This window comes from Lissotriton helveticus, chromosome 2_1 (assembly GCF_964261635.1).
Source record: "Lissotriton helveticus chromosome 2_1, aLisHel1.1, whole genome shotgun sequence".
NCBI lineage: Eukaryota > Metazoa > Chordata > Amphibia > Caudata > Salamandridae > Lissotriton > Lissotriton helveticus.
In genome coordinates, this window is record NC_136059.1 from 304,043,165 (window position 1) to 304,061,037 (window position 17,873).

Sequence of the window (17,873 nt, forward strand, 5' to 3'; positions counted from 1 at the left end):
GAGGAGTCCTGGGCACCAACAACTGCCAAGATTGCTTGCTAAAAATTGCAGAGCCCGCAATGCGTAAGGTTTAAAGAACCACAAGAAGAAGTATGCTATGACTGCGGTATTATCCTCGTGAGGCTTGCATTCCTTACTGTGCTCAGGCTGATCTAATTTTTCAATTCACTTGATATTGGGGTAGTCTTGCGCCCCACAACTGCCTGGATCGCTTAGCCATTCTGCTATGCGTATCACCTGTCGAATCATCTCTCTTAATGCTGGCCGGTTAACGCATGGCCATCCCGCAGGGCTTCATTCCCCAACTTCACTTATTTGATGGTAACCTATAGATAACCGAGCACTTGCTCGTTCAGCGGGCGCCTGTGAGGCAAGAGCTGGCAGAACCTACCATTTCCCATACATTTAACTGGGCACCGACCCATTACAATGCCAGAAATGGAATCCTAATCTTCGGAATAGGAGTCCCAAACCTTCACCACTGGGCCACAGCGACTCAAGTCTCTCACAGCCAGTATTTCATGATTTATGCTGCTTCCTCGAACCAGCAGTTCGCAGACTTTCCTCATCGATCCTGCGGAGGCTGTGAGGCCCCATGGACTGTGACAATGCATCCCCTGTGCGTGCAGGAGGTACAGAGCAGCACATTGGCGCTCTGCAATGCCCACTCTCAATTCTCCGCCACTGCGGGAATACATTATTCTGTAGTAGGGGATCTCTGTGTATAGTCATAATCTAGTGAATAGTCCCGCCCATGTGCGTGGACCCCGGCAATCAAAAATAATCTCTTAAATTGTCAAAAAATGCAGAACTGCAAAGACACTTAAGAGAGAATTAAAGACAAATAATGCAGCCTATATCCACAGGCTACACTGTCCAGTACTTCAACTAGAAATTCCACCAAAAACAACCACACAAACAGCACAGCCTGCCCAGTTTCCTCCACAGAGAAACTTGCCTCTACAGTAAAAGCCTCTGGAATGATAGAGAGGAAGGCATGGACAGACAAGCCCCATAGGCTGCCATTATGTGGCTTAATTAGGATACTGTGCCTTTAAGAGAACTTTCCAGAACTTCTCCCACTATCCCAGAATGCACAGCAGGTCCCATTTACTTTCAGTTCTTTTTTCCTGCTCCTACTAACAGGACCCTGGTGCATTGAGCTCTCCCTTTTTCAAGGGTTTATTGGAATTGTGTGCACTATTGGCTTTAAAAGTGTTTTCAGTTTGTGTACTTGGTGTTTCCCTTCACTCCTGTGTATTTGTTCAGGCTTTTTAGGGCTCTAAAATGCCTGCTCTATTCGACAAGTGCCCAGCATGTGGAAGGAAGAAGGCCAAGACTGATCCACATGATGTCTGCATCCTCTGTCTCCCTGAAGCACATGTCCCTGAAGATTGTGACATCTGCCAGACCTTTTCATCAAGGACCCTGAGGGACAGGCTGAAGATTAGGCTTCAAGGCCTAGAGGAGAGACGGCTGCAGGCTGCAGGTGGGTCTGGGCAGGCTGGGAAGGCTCCCTCTGCCTCTGCTGAGGCCTCTGGGGGGCTCCCCAGAGGCAGGAAACCCAGCAAACGGTCCCGGTCTCCGTCGACGTCGATTGCATCGACGACGACGTCGAGAGGGATGATGACGGTGTGTTCCCCATCTCCCCGGGGCTCCGGGTCGAGACGGCGTGAGAAGTCGACGTCGAAAGGCCTGGGTAGGCCGCCGTCGAAGTCACCGTCGACGGCGTCTTCGTCATCGACGTCAGCGTCGAGACATCGACGTCGAAGAAGGACTGACAGGCACCGGCGCTCGCCGTCGAAGCGACACCGCCGGTCACCGTCGAGTGAACGGTCGGCATCGAGGGGCTCCTCGACGTCGAGGACCTCGGACAAGCGGTCGGCGCCGAGGAGTCGGCGCTCATCGTCGAGGACTGCACGTTCGACGTCGCGGAAGCGGCGTTCGGCGTCAAGGAAGAAGCACTCGACGTCGCAGAGGCGGCGTTCGATGCTGGAGTCGCGGAGGCGACGTTCGACGCCGGAGAAGAGGCGCTCGACGTCGAGAAGAAAGAGGTCGGCGTCTTCGAGGCTTTCCAGCTCTCCTAAGCGGCGCAGAAGTATTTCTGGCGCCAGAAGTCACGCTGGGTTGGTTGGGCGATCACCTACTGGAGGGGCTGAGTCGCAGTCCCCTCCCCCGAAGAAGTCACCGGGCTCGGTGTACTCATTGGTTTATACACCGCCTCGGCCTAAGACCCCCCCACCTCCTTTACGTACAGAGGATCCTCCCATCAATCCTCCTCTTCCACCACTTCCTCCCACAGGGCAACCACCACCACCGCTCCTGCCACGTGGGCCTGCTCCTCGGTCGGAGATGCCTTTTCCTCCTCTGAGGTCGGTGTCACTGCCTCCGCTACCTACGCCGCCTAAGAGGACTCCAAAACCGCTACCCCGGGACAGGCCAAGGAAGACACCTCCGCAGAGGCCTGCGGAGCGTCCACGTACTGGGAGATCGCGCTCTCGCTCCAGGAGGAGGGAACGATCGCGCAACAGGTCATCTACACGGTCGAGGCGACGCCACAGGAGGCGCAGGTCTCGTTCCTAGACAAGGCCCTCGGGGACCAGGGACTATTCTCCGACGTTGTCGGAGTCACCGGAGACAAGGGTGTCACCTGTTGACGATCTGGTGTCCTTTCATGATGTCCTTTTACGAGGTGCAGCGAAGTTGGGCATTTCGTTGACTGTGCCCACGCCCAAGACCTCGGTGATCTTCGAGACGCTTCACCAGAAACATCTGTCTCGGCCATTACTGCCACTGGTACCGGGCCTGCTGGAGCCGGCCATGGACCTTTTCCTCACCCCGGTGGTGACTAAGGCAGCCCCCTCGAGACTGCAGAAAAAATACCGGGCTCACGACTCGGCTTTTCTGAGGGTGGATCCCCCTCCAGACTCTGTGATAGTGACGGCGGCTCGGAAATAGCATGCCACCACTCCGTCATCTACAGTCCCACCAGATAAGGAATCTAGATGGCTGGATTCTGCTGGGAGGAAGGTTTGTGGGACATCGGCGACTTCCATGAAGGCTGCAAGTGCCACGGCCTTGTTGGGGCGGTATGAACGAGCCCTCTGGGAATCCCTACAGCAGTTTGTGGAACACCTGCCTCGTGACAAGAGAGAAGATTTCTAGGAGGTGTTGAATAAGGGGATGCTGGTGGCGAATCAGGTCATCAGTGCTGCAGCTGATTCTTCCTTACTGGCGGCGCATGGCTTCTGCCATGGGATTAACCAGCGAAGACACGCGTGGCTAAGCCTCACGTCCCTAAAACCTGACGCACAACAAAGGGTTGCCAATCTACCATTCTCTGGCGAAACCCTGATTGGAAAACACGCCGATGACGAAATGGCCCGCATGAAGGCGGAGGCCGAAACGCTCACGGCGGTGGGCCTGGAAAAGCCTAAGGATACCAAAAAATCATACCGCCCGTTCCAGAGACGGTTCGGTGGACAGGGCAGAGGGCGTGGCCAGGCTTCGGGACAGTAACAGCAGCAGTTCAGAATGCCGTTCCAGAAGCGACAGAAAGGAAGAGGCGGCCAACAGTCGGCAGCAGCGACTAAAGGCCCGGCCGGGTCTAGGCCCTGAGCGCTTACTTCCCCTACATCCGTTACCCCCTCCGGTGGGGGGAAGCGTTCAATTTTTTCTGACAGAGTGAAGAAAATTTACTCAGGACAAGTGGGTGCTGAATATTGTTTGCAATGTATTCAGTCTTCGGTTCACCAGCCCGCCTCCAGCAATTCCACCAGTCAGCTCGCAGTTTCAGCTCCAGGCAGAGGCCAATATCCTGTTAAGGAAAAGGGCGATAGAAGACGTACCTCGGTCTCAAAGAGGAAGAGGTCTGTACTCCCGGTTCTTCCTGGTTCGCAAGAAGGACAAGAACGAGTTCAGGCCCATTCTGGACTTACGACAGGCAAACAAGTGGATTCGCAGAGAAAAGTTTCGCATGCTGTCGTTGCATCAGATTTATCCGCAGTTGCAACAGGGGGACTGTCTATGTGCTATAGACCTACAAGATGCGTACTTCCATGTGCCCATTGCACACAAACACAGGAAGTTCCTGCGATTCTAAGTCGGCGCCAATCATTATCAATACACAGTACTGCCATTCGGACTGAATTCTGCGCCGAGAACATTCTCAAAGTGCATGGCGGTGGTAGCGGCACACTTGAGAAAGAACAAGGTGTTCGTCTACCCGTACCTGGACGATTGGTTGATCAAGGCCTCCTCCTTCTCGGAAGCGCAAGCCCACTTCCAGAAGACGTGCGTTCTCTTGAACAAGCTGGGGTTGCACATCAACATGTCCAAGTCTGTCCCGACTCCGGTCCAGTGCATACAGTACTTGGGAGCCTCCATCAATACGCTGTCAGCAAGCGTGTCTCCTTCGGAGGAGAGACGATTATCACTCCTTCGGAAGGCTCAGGCTCTTATGATCACTCCATCTACAACAGTGAGGACGGTGTCTTCTCTACTGGGATCGATGGCCTCTTGTATCTTCCTAACGCCACACGCACGACTGCACATGAGACCGTTGCAAGAGTGCTTGGAGGACCAGTGGGATCAGAGGAAAGGATCTTGGGACGACAAGATATGACTGTCTCTGCATGCTCTTCAGTCTCTGAAGTGGTGGTGTTCAGCGGAGAATCTCCTCAGAGGGGTCCCTTTCCACAAGGACATTCCCACTCAGACTGTCGTGACGGATGCTTCTCTCCAAGGCTGGGGGCGCACTCCGGAGACTTACAGATTCAGGGAACGTGGTCCCCGATGGAGGCCACGTATCACATCAATTTTCTGGAACTCAGAGCTGTTCACTTGGCACTGAAGGCCTTTCATCCGTCCTTTCAGACCAACCCTCTGCTTATACAGACGGACAATACGACCATGATGTATTACCTCAACAAGCAGGGGGGCTCGAGATCGCGCACCCTGCCGCAGGAGGCGCAGGCGATCTGGCATTGGCTTCTGGCTCGAGGACTGACGATAACGGCTACCCATCTGCCAGGTGTGCAGAATGTTCAGGCAGATGCACTGAGCAGACTGCTCCAGGAAAACCACGAATGGGTCATAAACGATGAAGTACTAGGAGACGTCTTCGCAAGGTGGGGGACTCCAGATGTAGATCTGTTCGCCACCGCCAAAAACAGCAAATGCCGAGACTTCGCCTCCAGGTACTACCAGCGGGGGACGCTGGGGAATGCGCTATGGATCAACTGGTCGAACAGCTTTCTGTACGCTTTTCCACCCATTCCCCTGATTCCGGCAGTACTCATCAAGCTGGCCCAGTCCAGGGCGCGGATGATACTTATTGTTCCGGAATGGCCCAGGCAGTGGTGGTTCACGGACCTGCTTCACCGGTCTCTCCTTCCTCACATACGGCTGCCGTGCAGGCCGGACCTTCTCACGAAGTTCGAGGGACAGATGCTGCACCCCAACCTCTCGTCTTTGAGTTTGGCGGCATGGCTCCTGAGATAGTGCAATATGGACATTTCAATCTGCCCGAAGATTGCATGGACATACTGAAGGAGTCTAAGCGACCTTCCACTCGGACTTCCTATGCTTACAAGTGGAAGAGGTTCTGTATCTGGTGCAAGTCCAAGAACTATGACCCTACGACGTGCAAGGAGGATGTCATTCTTCCTTACCTTTTACATTTGGCGCAGTCTGGCCTTAATGTTCATTCCATTAAGGTTCATCTCGCTGCATTGACTGCCTACAGGAAATGCCCTTCACAGACTTCCTTCTTCCAGATCCCTGTGATCAAAGATTTTCTGGAAGGCTTGAAGAAAGTATTCCCTCCTGTCAGGCTTCCTTCGCCTTCATGGGAATTGAATGTGGTGCTGTCCAGATTGATGAAGGAGCCTTTTGAACCTATTCATAAGGCTTCGTTGCAGCACCTGTCCTGGAAGGCGGCGTTCCTCGTGGCCATTACATTGGCCCGCAGGGTGAGTGAAATTCAGGCGTTGTGTTGCCAAGAACCTTATACTGTGTTTCATGCTGCTAAGGTTGTTATGTGTACTCACCCTAAATTTCTTCCCAAGGTGATTTCTGATTTTCATGTCAACCAGACAATAACTTTGCCTACGTTTTTTCAGAATCCTTCATCTCCAGCGGAAAGGTCTTTACATTCCCTGGATGTTAGGAGGGTGTTGAAATTTTATCTGGATAAAACCAAAGATATTCGTAGGTCAGACCAATTGTTTATCAATTATGCATCGGTCAGGACGGGTCTTGCGACCTCGAAGCAGTCCATCTCTAGGTGGATTGTGTCCTGCATACAGCTGTGTTACCAAAAAGCTCATAAGACCTTAGGGGGTAAACCTAAGGCTCATTCCACCAGGGGTAAAGCTGCCACGACAGCTTTGCTCCGTAATGTTCCAATTGCAGAAATCTGCAAGGCGGCCACTTGGAAGTCGGTCCATACCTTTGCTAAGCATTACTGCCTGGACACTGATGCCAGGGTAGACGCTCAGGTTGGGCAGGCTTCGCTGCGAAATTTGTTCGCACAATAGTGGTGTTATTTCTTGTTCTCCACCGCCGCTTGGTGTGGGGATGGGCTTGCCATTCTATTCACTAGATTATGACTATACACAGAGATCCCCTACTACAGAAGGAGTAGTTTCTGTCCTGTAACTCCAGTTCTGTAGTAGGGGTATCTCTGTTATAGTCTTAAGCGCCCGCCCTCCTCCCCGGTGGAGAAAGATATTCATGTAAGGAATGATACAGGTCTGGCATGTTACGCCTTCAAAAAGAACTGAAAGTAAATGGGGCCTGCTGTGCATTCTGGGATACTGGGAGAAGTTCTGGAAAGTTCTCTTAAAGGCACAGTATCCTATTTAAGCCACATAATGGCAGCCTATGGGGCTTGTCTGTCCATGCCTTCCTCTCTATCATTCCAGAGGCTTTTACTGTAGAGGCAAGTTTCTCTGTGGAGGAAACTGGGCAGGCTGTGCTGTTTGTGTGGTTGTTTTTGGTGGAATTTCTAGTTGAAGTACTGGACAGTGTAGCCTGTGGAAATAGGCTGCATTATTTGTCTTTAATTCTCTCCTAAGTGTCTTTGCAGTTCTGCATTTTTTGACAACTTAAGAGATTATTTTTGATTGCCGGGGTCCACGCACATGGGCGGGACTATTCACTAGATTATGACTATAACAGAGATACCCCTACTACAGAACTGGAGTTACAGGACAGAAACTACTCCTTCTTTCCCAAAACTCACACCAACCTCACCCAAACGGGAATAGCTGTTCGTGAAATGGTCCGTGAACCCTCCTTCCCTACACTTGGAGGAGGTCAGATCATGCCCTATCCTCTGGCTATTTTAACTCGACCTGGAGGAATTAGAGTGCTTCGCTGAGGCCAAAGGAACGCACTGTCTAGGGATTCACTGACCCAAAATGATCAGCCAATTACTAGCACCATTTCCAGCAACAACAAAACACAATACACTTTCCCTCAAGGGGCAGGAGGCTAGACTCTGTGTGTGTCCATCTGGCCCAGCCCCTCCCTTTGGAGCAAACCCTCTCTCGCCATGACCTCGCCGGTAAGAGGCATTACAGGGCACGGAACAGACCCCAAACCACCAACGTCCACCATTACAAACAACACCCAGCTCTGCAGCAGTACTAGCCCTCGCCGCTCCAATGTAAGTTCAAGAATGCGCAGCTCCCACATGGAGTGCTGGTCTCAAAGGTGCTGCATTTCTGATGGGGTGTGGGAAGGAAAACTTCATGCACCAGAAAGAAACGGGGAACTAGAGGCTACACCCTTGACACGAGAAAACGTGGTTTGTATTCTTTTTCAACTATTTATAATGTCACCACCTCAGTTGAACGTAGGCGATCTTTGTGTTTACGGATGGAATCAGGGCTGAGCTGGCAGATGACGAGCATTGGATGAGAGAGACTCACAATTGAATCCGAAGGCAAGACCAATTTCCTTATCTCTGAACTCATTTAGAACACCGGCTCTTGAATCAATTTGAGTTGCTTTGTGAGGAGCAAATTCGCAGTCGTGTATGTACACGCTGATACTTTTGGAGCATTGGCCCTTCACACAAGGTACATGGGGTTCATGAATGTGCCATAACTGTTTCAGTATTCTTGCTTCCTGTGCCGGCTTTCATTTGTATGTGCTATGCAGCCTAGTCCGTTCTGCACCTTAATAAAAAGGGGTGTGGAAGAAAAAAGTGGGGGTGGGGGCAGAGAACATGCGCATGCGGCCAGAGCTCAGCTGCTACCGGCCTATTGAGAAGTAGGTCATTACAGTGCTAAATTAAACTTCTGGCACTTAAGACACCATACCCCAAGGCCCGCTTTGTGCTGGGAACAAGCCAGGCTCCCTCATTTTCGCACTCTCCCTACCGATCCAACGCAATGCCTGAACCTCTTCCAGTGAATTTCTTGAGCGCTTTGCGGTCTACATTGTGAAGCTGCCCACACCTGCTTATACCGGGCATGGCGGTAGTTGGGGAGAGGGTTCCCGCAACGCTAACCTAGTCCCAGCTCCGAGAACAACTATGCCTAAGACCGTACCTCCAAGGCCCACCACTCTGTGTTCCTAAAGTGGCCTATCTCTGTGCTCTTCTTTTGTTAAAGTTAGCGCAACACCAACCTTTATCACCACGATGTCAACCTATAAGTCATCCGCACTTGAAGCGTTGCTGACCTCGATGTCTCGTGTGGTCCTAGGCCGCACCACCTCCTCCCAGGCTCCGCCATCTTGGCTGCAGGTGCTGGTATGGCGGGTGGGCCTCACGTTGCTCGTCACTACCCTACCGATGTCAGCCCTCTCCTGGGCACCCCGTCCTCACATGAACGTGCAAACGGCTGACTGCACATCACATCAGCTCCCTTCTCGGCAACATCTTCTTGTGTGGCATCTCATACGGTTTCAGCATCAAGTTCCTCTGGCGACAAAGCTGGGGATTGCTTGTCCCAGTTGCTTTTTAGGCGGTCCCTGAAGCCACGCCCTTCTTTCCTGATTGGGCCCTTTGAACCCAAGCTTCCTAGTCACTCACTGGACTTTTCCTTGACGTACTCCCACCTGTTGGGAAGTCACCAGGTTGCAGCTCTCCCTCTAGGTTTGACACACGCCTCCTGGTAGGCGGTAATATTGACTTGAGAGGTGTACAGCGTTTGGGGCAATGGTGCGAACAAGGGGGGTGAGAAGGTGGAGGGAAACAAGAAGAAAAAAAATAACAGATTTTACTTGATGGTATAGAAAAAACTGTCAGAGCAGTGTATTGATTTTCGCTACTGTAGCATGATGCCAGCTGTGAAGAAGTTGATTAATAATTATGAAAATTCGACATTTATCACAATAGTATCAAGCTCTGTGTGCTTTTTTATAATGTGCACTGAAAGTCATCCAGTTTACCAGTGCCTTGTCATTGCTCGAGTAACAAGCAATTAGGTCGTTAATTCCAGATAAAATATTGTTGCTTCCGAATTTTGATAAAATGATGATAAATTGGCTTTGCCATTGCTTGTCTGAGATATTCAGTGATCAGCCACTCAGCTACAGTGGTTTCCTCTGACATGTCAACGTATCGCCATCTTCACACACTGCTACAAAAGTGAGATGAGCTAGAGGCCATTAGCGAGACTTCTTGTCAGTGTCCCCAAGTAAGAGATGCAGATGAAAATGAGGTAAGCAGCAGCTTTCGCACCTGCAAACAGAATACCCTGCTGCTGTATATTCTTTAAATACACCACGAATTAAACCAATAAAAGGCACACAGACCTTCAATCTGCACTTTTGGGAAGGAAATATTACATCATGTGTAATAATACATAAAGTTATATGTAAGTGTGGACTGGTCATGCATTCTGTGTCAAACCATCATTATAATGTAGCAAAATCAGTGGATCCCCAATGGTGTGGTATGAGTATGATGAATGTCTGTATTGCAGTTTTTTCTTTATAGACTTCTTCCAAGGTCAATACTTAAGGCTCTAACGTTTAAATGCTGTCCCGGACGTAAGGGATTAAGAGCGTTCTGGACTAAATAGCTACATAGACGCAAACGTCTTTTTGCTGAGTTTGGGAGTTGGAGAACACCTCCTTGATAGCCACAATTCTCTAAATTACGTGAGCCTTGGCCAGTACTAGTTCTAGTTCTCTACGGATTTGCAAGCACAGGCGCCCTTCCAGTATCAGTGCCACTACATGGTTCACATACAAATGTACATGAAGTTTTTAGAGTCATAGGGTAGTTGCATATTCTTTGTAACGTTATGTACAGTTTGTTTAAAAGAGATTGGATCTGTTGGAAATTGGGTTACTGGTTGAGGGGGAGTGAAACCCTACTCAAGCAGCAACCACAATCTCTGTCGGGGCGAAACACAAGCAAAGCCCCAAATTAACCTGTGCTTCACCTTCCGGTAGCTTGGCTCAAAAGCAGTCAGACTTAACTTGGAGGAAATGTGTAAAGTATTTATGCAGCACTTCAAACAGTAATTAAGTGAAACCACAAGAAAACCCCAATACCAATGTAGAAAGATGGAGCAAAATCTAATACATTATTTGAGACCAGAATGACAAAAATCAAATCAGGAGAACCAGAGATACACAATTTAAAAGATTTAAGTGAAAATAGTGCCTAAGAGCACAAAGCACCAAGTGTGGTTAGCTGGTCGTGCCAGACTGGGACAAAGTCAAGTTCAGACTGACTGTAAAAGAGCATGGATCAGATACAGGGGCAAAGTTAGACGTGCTGAATAAAAGTACTTTAAATCCTGGTTTGTGAAGTGTTGCAAGATCCCCTGTTGAGGATGTGTCATGCATAGGTGATGTCAAGGAGTTGTGAGGCTCTGATGCTTCGTAGTCGAGGATTCCGTCGACGAGGGGCTCGTGATGTAAAATCCTGATTCAAAGATGTGTTGCACACCGTCTGTTCCAAGGAAGCTGCAGGGCTGAGATGCAGAGTCCTGGGACGTCGAGGATGCTATTGTGAAAGGCTTGCAATGAAAAGGTCTGCAGCTGGGATGTGCCGCACAGCAGCTATGCTTTGAGGAGTTGCATCTCATTGTGTCAGTTCAGCCCACAGAGCCATAGTTGGACTGGCAGAGCACATTCACTAAGGCAGCAGTGCAACAAAATAGCAGTCCTTTTTGCAGAGCAGCACAGCAGTCCTTCTGAGTCTTCCACAGGTCCAGAGGTGTACTAAACAGTTGGGTTGGAAGGTTCATCATTTTTAACCTGGTCTCCACTTTCAAGTAGGAAAAGATTCTGGAGATTTCCACCCGTAGAGGTGTTTGGAAATTCCTGCCTCCCTGCCTTGACCTCCGCTTTTCTGGGGTCATAATAGACTAGTGAGTGTGCTCAGGCAGAGTCTTTGGGACATGCAAGTGTGGTAGGTGACAGCTCCTCACCCTCATCAAGTCGGTGATGGCCCATCCTGTCTGGGAACAATGCATGAAGATAATCTGCAAGCTACACCTAGTCATGTGACTCATGCTGCAGGCAGGCAGCAGACACCAAATGGTTGGGACTAGAAAATGACAACTTTCCAAAAGTGGGATTTTCAGAATTGTTACTTAATCTGAACTGTACCATTAAAGATGACTTTACAATTCTTTAAAGGCCATGCTCGACCTTCCTATCTGCTCCCCATTGAAAGTCATCGCTTATTAAATGCAGTAAGGCAACCCAGTGTTATCCTAAGAGTGAGGTAGGCCTTGTAGTAGCGAAAAACACATTTAAGAGTTTTTCATGACCAGGGCATGTAAAAGTTAAAAATACATGACCAACTTTTTAAAGGCACTGCACCCTGCCCTTTAGGCTTGTTAGAACCTACCCTTATGTATTTAAAAGGAAGGTTTGGGTCTGGCAATAGGCTTGTTTTGCTAGGTCAAAATAGCAGTTTAAAGATTCGCACACTAGCTACAGTGGCAGGCTGAGACTTGTTTTATAGGGTTACTCAAGTGGGTGGCAAAAGCAGTGCTGCAGGCCCACTAGTAGCATTTAATCTACAGGCCCTGGGTACATGTAGTTCCACGTTACTAGGGTTTAAAAAAATAAATGGAATGTGCCAATTGGCTGTAAGCCCATTTTACTATGTGTAAAGAAGAGAGCTTGTGAACTTTAGCCCTGGTTACCAGTGGTAAAGTGTAAAAAATCCTACGGGCAACAAAAACAAAATCTGCAAAAATTGAGAAGTTTGGGGGAAGCCCAACCTAAGGCTGGCTGGTATAACAAAAATAATAGAAAGTAAGCCAGCATTTTGATTGGTACAGCAAAGACATTTTGAGGAAACATGTGAAATGAGAAAGAACCAGGAACAGTCTTGTTGTAATGTTCTATCAGACGCCAGTAGCTCACACATAGATTTCAGTACCCTGTTATTCACTGCTCTTACATCAGAGCAGTGAATCTCCGAGTCCTGAAGCCCATACTTTATCTGGCGGTGTTCTGCTGCCTTCCTTAGGTCTATAGAGACTTGAGGGAGGTGGGGGTTGCAGGTGATCTACCTCGCGAACTGCCATCCCCCCTGTGGCATCAGGTCTCTACATGCCAGTGTTGACAGGGAAATGGAGGCTGATGAGCGGCTCTCATAGAGCAGCAGTCCGCTAGGTGTAACTCTCCACTCTCAGTGTTAGAGCAGAAAGCAAACCTTCAGGTTGGAAGGTGACAGAATACGCAGTGTGGTGTGGGGAGGTGGTAGCACAGCAGATATTTGGTTTTGTGTGAGGGTGGTGGACTGGTGGGTAATGTTGAGGGCAGTAGGGATGGGTTGCAAGCCACTAAGTAATTATTTTTATATTTGGGTGATGAATGGGAGCAGTACAGAGGGTGGGGTGAGTTCAGAACACAAGTATCTGTTCTTAATAATTTGGGAAGGGAAGGGAAGAGTTGCCAATATGTTTGTGTGAGTAACAGGTCTGCAAGTATAATTTATTTTACAGTTATATCATGGAATTGTGTGGCTGGGGAAGGTGAAACCATGCTGTGCATGGCTCCCGCATGAGATTTCTACTCCTGAGCTGCTATTCTGAGCAGGGAAAGAGTTTGTGTTGAGGCGCCTATAATCTAAAATTATACATTTTCGTTGTCGGTTTGATGGTTTTAAGAAACCATTAGTAAAAAATCTGTTTCGGTTGGTCCGGTTTACCAGCCTAGAATTCTAATTTAAGATTTTCTAAGATTTTTGATGTATTTCTCGTTTTTTTCTTCTAATACAAATCAGATGCATTCATTGAAACACGTTTTCTTCCAAATGAGTGTAGTTGTCACACATTTTGATGGAGTTTTCAGCTACTCCTGATTCTTTGACTACGCTATTATATCTCATTGCCTCTGGTATATCAAATTTCCCATATACTTGCCAGAGAATATGATCTCTTTAAAAAATGTTGTCTATTCCAAACTGTGAATGACGCTCTTTGTGGCTCGAGGACAGTACCCTGAAGCTGGATGTCTGTTCCCCTCTTTGCGAGGTGGTGTTTGCAAACAATGCCTTGAAACTGAGGGAGTGAAGGGATGAGTAGATACAGCGCATCGTCTTATATGGGAATCACAGTTCTATACTGTGCAATCCTTTCTCACTTTTCTTCAGTGTATCAGTTTTCCAGTCAGGATAAGTAGAGTAGTTTATACAGTTTTGATAATAAGCAAATGGCAAGGCACTCATCCTGCACACAGGTGATGGGTCCTTCCTCTTCATACTGTGGTTCAGCAGAGTTAGATGGAATGTGGTAGTATCTTGAATTGGTAACAAGGTTTGTGGTCAAGCGATGTCTGGTAGCTGTACTCCAGCTTCCTGGAGCCCAAAGACCCCTCTGTCAGTCGAGTAACTTCTCTGGCCTCTACATTGGAACTGCTGGACAGCATGTTGCATGCCCTCACTCTGGAGGGACTGGAGACTGGAATGGCAGTCTTAATTCCATCATTGTGGGGCTTGACCTAGAGGCAGGCTTAGCTGTCTCGCCAGGCGCATGTGATCAAGAAATGCACACCTATATAGATAGATACATCTTTTTCAGTTAGTCTGTTCAGCTGCCATTCATCTTTTGTTCAGCACACTTTAGTCATTGGTTCTCTTGCACTGTGAGCAATGGCATTTTGTCTGATCATGTGTGCACCAAAAAAGAAGGGCAATTCAGCAGTCCAAATTCCTTTGTCCTTTTTTTCCATTTGTTGCACTTCCTTTTTTACATTTTAAGTTATTCTTGTTTGTTTAATCTGGTATATTATAGTAATGCTTTCTGAATATTTCAAAGTTGAAAATTACACCAGCAACAAAAATTCAGGTTATTCAAGCTGCCGTACACACCTCATTTATGAGAGCCTGTTCTCCTTTGCAGAGGTATCATCATATAAATGACATGTTTGCCTTATTTGTATTAGGCATAACAATTCATGTGGTTATGTAATGGCATCTTGTATTAATTGGATGACTCTGGTGACACTGATGTAGTTGCCGTGGTTGTTGATGACTCCGTGGTCTCATATCGATCATATAACAGAACATCAAAGATGTCCACTCTCCTCTAAGCAGATGTCCTGGTGCTAATAAGTTGCACCCTAGTTGGTCTGCCGCACCTTCTTGACGCCATCCATGCCTAATCGATAGCAAATGGCTTAAAAATCAACTTCGATAAAACAAAAGCAATGTCTCTGAACAGCACGATAAAAAAGATATCAAGCTGGTGCATTGCCTCTCAATGCCTAGAGTCTGTGTCTGAATATAAATACTTAGGAATTATCATTGATAAAAAGGGATCATTCAAACTGCAAAATGATGCCCTGAAGAGAAAGGGCATCGTCCTAACCTTGGCAATATTAATCTAAAGAAGAAAGTGGCAGGCCCTAACTAACTCCATTGCTTCAAGTAATTCAACCAACATTGATCCCTACAATAACTTACGGTAGTGAGCCGCTAAGTGGAAGGGACACATGTATACTGAATTGGATTGTGTCTAGAGCCCATAGAATGAACTTTGGCCTTCCCAAATACACCTCTCCATCTCAGATAAGGCTGGGGTTTGGGCTTCAGAAACAATCCCTCGCCAGCAGAGGTGTGTATATTAACTGTTGGCACAAACTTAAGAACACCAAACCAAACGTATTAAATTTGCATTTATGGCTGGAACTGACAACCAGAAACAGTTCACCCGCCTAGACCTACCTCAACGAATCCATAATGCAACTTGGCCTACAAGATCTATGGGCAACATCTGCAAACCACACCAGCTTCAAAAAGGCGGTAAAAAAACCCATCAAACTCGTTTCGCTGACCCAGAACAAGGCAGCAGTGGTGGGCAGAACCCATGGTTGCCTTGTGCCAACGTTATGATATAGCCTCACCCCAACCCTACTTTCATACAAGCTATTCTAACTTTCTAACAGAAAAATTCCTAAGATATTGTCTAGGCATCCTATCATCACTCTTACACCTACTTCCATGGAAACGCTAGTCGGCCGCAATTGACTAACAGCTATGTGGAAATGGGTAAGTAGACCTGTTGCACTCTGTATCACTTGTAAGGAATAATTGGGAGAGAGAAAAATAATGTTACGCCCACTATTCAAACAATGAGAAATTAGATCATGAAGACAGCCGGTATTGTCCTGTTTTTCCTCAACGGACACACAATTAAACTGCTGTTTCGTGAGATTTCTTATCATAGTCGAACAGAAACTAACAGGAACCAATGGCAGTGATACATAAGGACAAGGAACAGATGGCTGCATACTTGTACATATAAGATTTGAAACAGGGAACACCTTGGATGCTTGGAACTTGCTCAACAACTAATACATCACAAAAACCACCTTAATTGTCGAGTCACTTCATTAATCCACTCTTTTTTTAATCTATCTTCTTTTAATCTGAAAATTGTATTGCTCTGCCTACAATTGTTTTACCCCTTTCTGTATGACAGTGTCTTTTAATGTGTGCTTGGGTCACTTTACTGTGGACCTGTCACTACTAAGTACATAAGAATCCTTTATTACTCTATTGGTAGTGACACTCCTACTTTTCATCCTTTGTACTTCGTTCTGTGGAACCTTTTTACATGTCGATGCATTGCGGTTTAATTGATGCAGAGGTTTTAATTAACAATGCAAATTAATAAATAAACTTCTTCCAATCCAAATACAACTTCTTCCAGTGGTCTCCGATCTAAGGGCATCTCTCAGATTGTGCAGATATATAGCTGAAAGTTTTAGAAAGTGAAGATTAGCCTCTTCCAGATGGACAGATTCGTCCTATTAACAGAGGAGCTCCTGAACTGTTAGTGAGCACACCTGGGAGCACTGAATGTCAGTGGATCATTAAAGAAGTTGGGCAGAGGATGTTGCCTTATGGCTACAGAGGTGGCCTCGAAGCTGGGGAACCAGGTTCGAGTCTCAGCAACTACGCTCAACATCCTGTGATTCTGGGCAAATCACTTAATCTCCCCGTGCCTAACAAAAATGAATGTATCCTCATGTAACTAAACTGGTGCTCATGTAAAGCACTCTGATACCTGATGTCTCAGGTCTAATTTGCGCTATATAAAACTCTATTAAAAAAGTAAAAGGTGGGAGGGCTCCATAGAAATCATTGGGGATGGTGTCACCAGGCATGCAGTGGAAGCTTTCCTTCCGAATGTATGACGTTACAACGAATTCCGTTGCAACGCATGCCTTTACCACGCATGCGTTACAACGGAATTCGTTTACCACGCATAAACTTTACCTCGACTACTTGCGTAGTGACTTCATACGTCGTTAAGAGGAAACGGAATATTTTTTCCGATCTCTCTTAAACGACGCTGATTATGTGCAGATCCCGACGTGACTTCTGGTGAGTTTTTTTATTTGGGGGGGGGAAACCCCCCCAACCCCCCCCCCCGTTTTACTTTTTACCTTTACCACATATGCCTTTACTACAAACCTCGTAGTAAAGGTATGCGTGGTAAAGGCTTTAGTGGTAACCACGCATGCGTTGTACTGCATGCGTGGTTAAAGATTTCATGGAAACGGCTTCGTTGTAAAGGCCTTTTCCCTTTCCTTCCCTGTGTGCAGTGCAGACGTGGTGGCATAATGTGAACAAATGCATAAGAGCGGGCTCTTTGAAATTATGCAGGGAAGCCATGATGCTAGGTATTGTGCCAATTGTGAGACATCTTTGTTCAAGCTGCTCAGTTGGCAGGGGAGTGCAGTGTCACGTCAGACACTCATCCTGATGCAGACTGAGGGATGCTGCTGTTATCTCCGAGATGTGTGGATTTCCACAAGTGTATCTTTCTTCAGCTTATCTGAACACAGGCTGCTGTTTTGTAACAGCTGCTTCCTTGGAAGGATACTCTGGGAGATGCAGTCTTACCAACTGGTCTTTGCCTTCCACCGGTTTAGTTGTTTAGCTGACATTAGAACAGTTTCAGCGGCGGTCAAACACTGATCTGCTTAGCTTCTGATCCTCCCGTAATGATTTCTTATTCGGATCTTTGGTTTTTCAGTACAGGAATAAGTTTGAAATTGCACATTTAGCTACTTTAAGACTAAGATTTATTGAACGTTGCTTTTTCCAGAACATACATTAGATAGCATGGTAGAGGCCAATCTGTTGACTGCCAGGAGTACCTGTAAATGACGACGAAGGCAGTTTTGTGGGTGGTGTGACCAAGTATTTCTGGAGCTCCTGGATTTCTCATTTCACTTACTTCGCAAAGAAGATTCACAACGAGGATTGCTTGACGGATCTTTATTTTCTCGAGGAGATCTGATAATCCTTTTTGAGATTCCAGCAGTCCTGTGAGCCATAGCACAGCACTGTGTAACTGTCTCTATGGGTTTTGAAATATGGTTAGAGTTGTGAGAAATTAGTCTGCTGTACTTTTGCCGCAGGAGAAATT

The 17,873-nt window shown here is 47.4% G+C and overlaps 1 protein-coding gene across 24 annotated transcripts in view; it reads left to right on the forward strand.

Annotated features, from left to right (window-relative positions):
• The window catches only part of NEDD4L (NEDD4 like E3 ubiquitin protein ligase), a 1,578,130-nt gene that overhangs the window by 1,288,545 nt on the left and 271,712 nt on the right, over positions 1-17,873 (forward strand). The gene's annotated exons all lie outside the window — the stretch shown is intronic.